We start from the raw sequence: 8225 nt of genomic DNA, 5'->3' as shown, positions 1-8225 counted from the left end.
GCTGAATATACTAGTGCTAGCGCGCTGATTCGTAAGGTATTTGCATCAGCTCCCCAGGATGTACCGCTCAATTTGGCAATTATACTATTACGGGTCTTTATTTTCGCTGAAAGTTTAACTAGATGGTTCTTGAAAGTGAGCGTTCTGTCTAATACCACACCCAGGTACTTAGGGTAGGGGTTGTTTTTCACTAGCTGATCTCCAAACTGCACCTGTATCTCCTGATTTTCTCTTCTGTTATTCAGATGGAAGAGGGTGACTTCCGTTTTTGATGGATTGGGTTTGAGTCTCCATTGATTGTAGAACGTATGTAATGTATCAAGGTCTTCAGACAGGATGTTTTCTAGGTCTTCGAATTCTTTACTCTGGCACGCTAGTGCTAGGTCATCAGCGTATATAAATTTTCTTGCAGTTGTCGCTGGTGGGTCTAGGCCAAAATAGCGAAACAATTTACCGCGAATGTAAAAATCGTGAATCGATAATAGCGTAAATAAAAACAGCGAATTTTAAAATAAGCGATCATACATAATAACGAAACTTAAAATTATATATCATTTTAAATATCTCGCAGCGAAATAATTTTAGGACAAAACCCTATTCAGGTAGGTCACAATAATATCGTTATACCTACTGATATCGTCAATATGCTATCTTAATTATTATTTAACTTATATATATATAGAAAATATGGATAAGATTGTCAATCGCGTTATATTTGAGCTGACACAATGTAATACCTACAGTTGTAGTTCGACAGTGCGTAAATGTGTAGCTTGTATTATTTAACTTAATATTTTCGTTCGTTAAAAAAAAAGTGTGCAGTGAAAAAATATATTAATATTATTATCAATGGAATTTGTAAAAAGTAATAAAAATAAGGATTTATTATTGTATAGTGGCTTTTTGCATCGTGAAGATAGAAAACAAAATAACACAATATATTGGCGTTGCGTAGAAAGATCATGTAAAGGTAGAATAATTACGATAAACGGAGAAATTAAAAGTCAACCTAAGGAAAACTCACATAATCATGTTCCCGATCCGTGTAAAATCCAATGCAAAATGGCTGTGAATAAGATAAAAGAAGCGGCTGTTCATACACAAAATACTCCACATGATATAATCAGTACTGTTCAAATAGTACCTGGATTAGCCGGTGCAATGCCTTCAGTTCATCATTTAAAACACACCATACGAAGAGTTCGGACACGTAACCAATGCGCACCACCTATTCCGAAAACAGTGAGTGACCTGAAAATTGCTGATGAGTATACTAAAACGATGAAAGGCGAACAATTTTGAATATTTGACAGTGGATCGAATTTTAATATTTTCGACCGAAAATAATTTAAAATTAATGGATCAATCAACTAATTGGTTAGTCGATGGAACTTTTAAAACGGTACCTTCACTTTTTTATCAGTTATTCATTATTCATGTACTTATTCAACAAGGTGACCAAACAGTTAGTCCTACCATTTATGCATTATTAACCGATAAATCTCAATTAACATATACAGCATACACGTTTTCTTAAATATTTATTAGAAATAAAACCATCTTTAAATCCTACATCGGTAATAATGGACTTTGAACATGCCTCAATCAATGCATTCAAAACTGTTTTTCCACATGCTGAACACCAAGGTTGTTTTTTTCATTTTTATAAATGTATGTGGCGACAAATTCAAAATGTTGGTCCAGTCGAAAATAATATTAATAATGCTAACTTTGCTCTTCATATTCGTATGTTAGCTGCTTTGGCCTATGTTCCACCAGATAACGTTATTACTGCATACGAAGAAATTTTTGAAACACAATTTTATGTTGAAAATAAAGACCTGTTAATGCCATTCTTGGATTATTTCGAGGATACCTGGGTAGGAAAAATAACAGGAAGACGAAAAACTCGACGACAACCAAGACATCCTATTGATATTTGGAATTGTCATTATTCAGCCAAAAATGGTCTTCCAACAACAAACAACCGCTGTTGAAGGGTGGCACAGAGGATTTACATTTGTTATTGGTTCGTATTACCTATTTTATTAATAATTAGTATCTTTAGTAATAGAATACATATTCTTTAGGAGCAAGCCACCCTAATATATGGAAATTCACTGATGGAATTAAGAAAGTTCAAAATATAGAAGAATTGAAACGAGAGCAGTATATTGCTGGAGAACAACCACAGAAAAAAAAGTACAAGGACTGTAATAAAAGAATTCATGCATTAGTTACAAATTATAATACTAATGAGAATAAGAACTTCATAAAAGGTATAGCATATAATTTGTCACTGAATGTCTAAATATAATTATATTTAAATTGAATATAATTATTTTATTTAAAATTATTATTATTACTACTATAAATACTTATTATTAGAACTTAACGATATTATAATTATAATGAATGTATTCAAAAAATATATAAGAGACAAATAAACACTAAATATAATGATTTTTCATTTATATTCCATGATCACTCCATATTTTATTGTATGCTTTACTTTTTTAAATTTATTAATCTCATTTATATAAACTATTTTTATCCATTTTTTATTGTAACAAATATGTTTGATTTTTACACTGTGTCATATAAGCAACCCGACAGACAGATGTTTCTCTTTTCGCCATTATGTATTTTCGCTCTTTTTTACAATTCGCTATTTTTATTTACGCTATTATTAATTCGTGATTTTTACATTCGCGGTAATTGTTTTGCTATTTCGGCCGGATGCCGTCGCTGGTAGGTCCTTGATATATAGGTTAAAGAGAAGAGGTGCCAAGACAGAACCTTGAGGGAGGCCATTATTTAGCATCTTTATTTTACTTTTTTCCTCTCCAATAAAAACAGTAAAAATTCTGTTACTAAGCATATTATTGAGAAGTTTTAATAATGTTTTGCATGGGATCACATCCAGGAATTTTGATAAGAGCCCTTTCCTCCAGACAGTGTCATAGGCAGATGATAGGTCTAGAATGCCATTGCTGTTTTAACATCCCTATCATACCCATTTTCTATATGGGTAGTAAGTGCCATCACCTGGTCACAGCAACCCCTATTAGGATGAAACCCAGCCTGTTCAAGTGGAATAGTGTCATCAATGGCGCTAGCAATGCGGTTGTAGATTAATCTTTCCAGTAATTTGTAGCATACGCTTAATAGAGATATCGGTCTATAGCTGCTTACATCATTTTTTGGTTTTCCAGGCTTTAAGACTGCTAAAATTTTTGTTTGTTTAAAGAGTTTCGGTAGTTTTCCCGTATGGAGGACATCGGAGAAGAAGAGAGAAAGCCATTTAATTGTCTCGGGTCCGCTATATTTTATTAACTCCGGGTACATTTCATCGAGTCCAGCTGCTTTCCTAAGTTTTACACGTTTTAATGCTAGTTGTACTTCTTCGGGAGTAAATTTGTCAACCAACTTCGATTCTTCCACTGCCTGGATTTTCTTTACTTTGAGGTCCATAGTCAATTTCCTAGATATATCTTTGTCGATTTTGGCTCTTGACGTTTCTATCAGTTGATTCGCAAATGCATTAGGTTCTATTTCGGGTTCACCGTCACCTCGATTCTGGCTGGGATCTAGTCTGCGTAGTACGTTCCAGGCCTCCCGGCTAGAGTGTTTGAAATCTATATGTTCTACGGTTTTAGTCCAACGGTCCTTGCGTCCTTTAGCTAGCGATCCTAAGAGTTTGTCCGCAATTTCTGCTTGGCCATTCTTTTGATATTCTGTATATAGTCTGTCGCTTTCCTCATTCCAGCAAGGAATATATTTATGTCTGAAGCCCCGAAGGATATAGCGTTTTGCAGTTCCCTTGACCATGCCAATGAAGCGTTCGTAGTTGTTCACTAACGGATCGATCCACTTGATGTTATCGTCTAGGGATTTTGAGAAGGCAGTCCAGTTAGCTTTCCTAAAGTTCCATCTCGGTTTAGGTAATGTTTTTACTAGTGAAATCTGAATACCGATTTGTATGCGTACTGGTCTATGTTGGCTTTTTGGGAAATTATTTAGGACAGATCGTTGGGCTTGGAGTGATATACCATTATGATCTTTAGAGACAATACAAAGGTCCGGGTTATACCCTCGATTCCATCTTCCTGAGTGAAAAGTATGTCTATCTTTTCCGCTGAATATCAGTTGCATGTTTTCAGTTTCTATCCATTCGCTTAAAGCTTCCCCGTTTTCGTCGTTTTCATCATACCCCCAACTGGTATGGTAGCTATTGAAATCGCCAGCGAGTACTGAGGGGTGTTGGACTGAAGGAAGAGTTGGCAGCGGCCATTTTTCATTTGGGGGCTTATAGATGTTAAGTATGGTTATATTAGCCACACTAGAAGTTATAACAGATACAGGCCCAGCCATTGTTGTGTGTATGTGACTAGAGTTAGATATATCATTACGCACATAAGTAGCGGTTCCGTATTGCTTGTTATAAGTGGCAGAGATGAGTTTATAACCATCGATGTTCCCTCGGCAATGCATTTGTTCTTCATCTGGGACATGGGTCTCCTGTAGTAAGACTACATCAGCTTTAAGTTCTGGTAATAATCGAGCTAAATAGCTACTCTTGTCTCTGCTTAAGCCTTCGACATTCATTCATTTTCAAAAATATTAGATTATCCACTCAGTACAAAAGGCATCTGTATAAATTCATAGTGAAATGATGATATCCACTATCCAGATCTAACTTGAAATAGTAACGAGAACGATCAAGCTGATCTAATATTTCATCAATTCAGGGTATTGGGATTGCATCCCCCCACTGTAATTTGATTTAGTCAACGAAAATCAAAACACACACAACACTGAGGTGTTTCTTGTGCGTCAGGCTTTTTTTGTACGCCGATTATTGGCGCATTCCATGGAGAATCTGATGGATGGATGCTTTTGCTTGTCTCCTACTCTTCCACTTATTTGATGATTTCTTGTCTTTTGGCATATAGAAGTCTATAGGGACGTATATTGATAGGTGTTACGTAACATGTAGATATGTAGTTATCACTGTTGTTATCAATATCATTATTATCATTGTAAGGTTATGTAAAAAAAAATTTCGCATTTTGTTTTTGTTTTTTTGCTCGATATGCACAACCACATTTTCGTTATAATAAAATATAGAGTCTACTCACGATTAACGAAAAACCACCGAGTTATTCTTTTTTTTACATCAACAATAGGTGTAGCATTTTCTGGTGTACAAATTTCATTATGTATGGTAGTTATGGACGCGAGAGTATCTCCATCTAAATTTAATATAATTGTAGACCCACGGCATATCTTCCATAAGCTGTCACATTCTTTGGGATTCAAGTGCTCTGCATGTATTGCCTCCTTGCAGCGTCGTAAACGACTTATATCCCCAAGTTCCATTTAATAATGTGTAGCTACTAGCATTGTGCCTTTTTGAAATTCACTTAAAGATATATCTAAATTAGAAGAAGTGGTTGAAGTGTTACTGGATGCTCTGTGCAATTAACTACGACTTCCAACAGTTGTATTTGTTAAACTGTAGATTAGACATTCCCGATATGCACGTTTTCACCTCCGAAATATTGAGAATACCCTTATATCCCCAAGCAACTGTAGGGAAATAACACTAGCTACCATAACAGGTAGATCCAAACACTCTCAGCGATTCATCTAAAACGTCATCATCTAGTGTTTAAAATTAACTGTAATTATTAGATTGAATTATTGGTAAATATCAAAAAAAATATTGGTATAAAACGCAAATGTCTGTAATAAAAGTTTGTAGTATAATATATACATACTGTTGCGTCCCCACCACGTATGGTGCTCCGTCGGGCCCAGTAATGTTATAATTTATAAGATCGTCGTTCATATGAGCAGTCGTAATAGTTTATTTTTTTTGTATGCGTCAGTCGTCGTCGTACGTCACTCGTTGTAGCTTAATGTCATTACGAATGTAAAATGTATACTTTTATGTATATTAATTGTTGAAAAGTGTTTAATTATTATGATAAGCCATAATAATAATAAAAATCGATGCGTTATATTTAAATTCGAAACCATACAGTCCACCGATAGAATATAACCGTGGTCTTCATGGCTACACATACCTTGTAGAGTAATTATAGCATTATAACAATTGTGTTAATATTTGACATTACCTATACTTTTTTTTTTAAATGGCCTAGTTCGGACGCCATTTTGGCAGAATTTCTGGTTGGGCAACCGTAGGTTTCTGCTATACCCGGTTGGGAGATGGCGATATCACCGTCTAAATATCTGCCTGCCTAGAGAGCGATGCCGCCCGTGGCCGGGATTCAAACCGGCGACGGTGTACATTAGAACCAACGCCGTAGTCCACTCGGCCACTCCTCCCCCCCCCCAAAAAAAAGGTACCCATACTGGTCTCTTCCTGGACCTTCGATTTAATATTTATTGACAAATAATATGGTTAATAACTACAACTTATTTTTTTATAACTATTTTCCAGATAATTTGGCCGGTAAGAAACATTTTTTAAGTTTTTTTATTTCAATGATCTTTGTAGTTTATTTTTGTTTGAAAGTTTCTTGGTAAATTTACATAAGCAATATTTTTCTTCTCTCATAATGTTTTTTAAGCTATTGAAAATCATAGAAAATAAAATTTTAAAATGTTCTTTAGAGTTTATGCCAGGGCTTTGCATCTGAATGATTTATTCGGGTTTTGAGTTTTGGGTGCCGCATGTATTCATGTGTTTAAACAAGAGAATAAAAATTTTAATCAAGCGTATGGATGTTATATGACATATTTATAATATACTAGCTGATTCCATGCACGTTAAATGTATCAACTCTATATTATGACTCAAACATTGTTCAATTCGTTATTTAATATTCAGTGTATGGTGTTCAAAATTTATCTTAACTTTTCCGTTGCCCGGAATAAAAATTCTGATTCGCAGCAGTACATTATCAGGTAGGCAATCTATTTGCGGTAAATCGCGGATCCCGCCGTGCTGTTTGTACGTATGTGTATGATTTAACTCTTAAGTATCAAAGTTCTACCAAGTTTGTCGTTTTTACTTAATTCCACCTACGATTAATATAATCATTTATACAAAATCCTATCCTAACCTAACCATACTAAAATCCGATGAATAAAAAAAACAAATTTACCCCTTTGTAAATTAATCTATCTTCTTCCCAGAGGTCTAATCTACCCACAAACATTAATTTATATATATATCTAACTATATAAATACAAAGACTATAACTATATAGAGTATAGACTAAACTCTAGAACTACTTATCAGATCTTCTTGTATATTATATTACATATATGTATATTGACAAAAAATAATAATACAAATCAACAAACATGCCCGATTAACCAATCGCAACCTAAAATGTTCTTTCATATAAACCTTCTTCGTGAAAATATACTCTTTCGTTTAAAAAAAAAATCAAGGAAATCTGATAAGTAGTTCCAGAGTTCAGCCTGTACAGAGATTTTCATTTCACGTTTTTATAGTTTGATATTATATTATAATTTATATTTAAAAAGTAAAGCAAATAGTTTTTTTTTTTATAATTATTATTATTAAAAACCCATGGCAACCATTTATAAACAAAAATTTCCATCGGAAATCTCAAAATTCCCGTTTGAGTACCTAACGGGGTTGGTCCTCTCCCTTTTTAAATTAGCCTATCTTTTAAGTTCGGCCATATTACACACACTGTGAAAATGTCATCAAGATCAGTCCAGTAGTTTCGGAGTTTATTCCGGACAAAGATGTGACACGGGATTTTTATATTTAAGATTTATGACATATCTATTATATACTCGTGATAATACCAGTTACTGCAATAATATATACAATGTGTAACAGGAAGACCTGACAATGTACCTTGTGTCTATGCATTTTTTTTAGATTCTGAGTGGAACAATGAATGTATTGATTTTACAATGATGTGTGTTTGTCATTACATTTTAGGACAGTAAAAGTGCTTGGATTTTCTTCAACAGTAACTTTATGATAGGAAAGTGAATCAAGTTGGTACTTTGGGGGGTCAAAAGTAAAAATTTCCCAGTAATTTTCAAAAGCGACGTGAAAAACAAAAGAAAAATTAAGGAAAAACGGAAATTTTTACGCAAAATCTGTTTTCGAGAAAATCGATTTTGGTTTTTGGTGCAACTCTAAAACAAATGATCGTAGATACATGAAATTTTGACTGAATGTTTATAATTACATTTCCTATACA

At 34.0% G+C, this 8225-nt stretch overlaps 1 pseudogene; it reads left to right on the top strand.

The window, feature by feature from the left end:
* Window positions 1-1673: 1673 nt before the first annotated feature.
* LOC132948338 (uncharacterized) lies at window positions 1674-2311 on the top strand (annotated as a pseudogene).
* The last annotated feature ends 5914 nt before the right edge of the window (window positions 2312-8225 follow it).

The sequence above is a fragment of the Metopolophium dirhodum genome, chromosome 7, assembly GCF_019925205.1.
Source record: "Metopolophium dirhodum isolate CAU chromosome 7, ASM1992520v1, whole genome shotgun sequence".
Lineage (NCBI taxonomy): Eukaryota > Metazoa > Arthropoda > Insecta > Hemiptera > Aphididae > Metopolophium > Metopolophium dirhodum.
The sequence above is the reverse complement of the archived record's forward strand: the minus strand, read 5'-3'. Positions and strand labels throughout refer to the sequence as shown.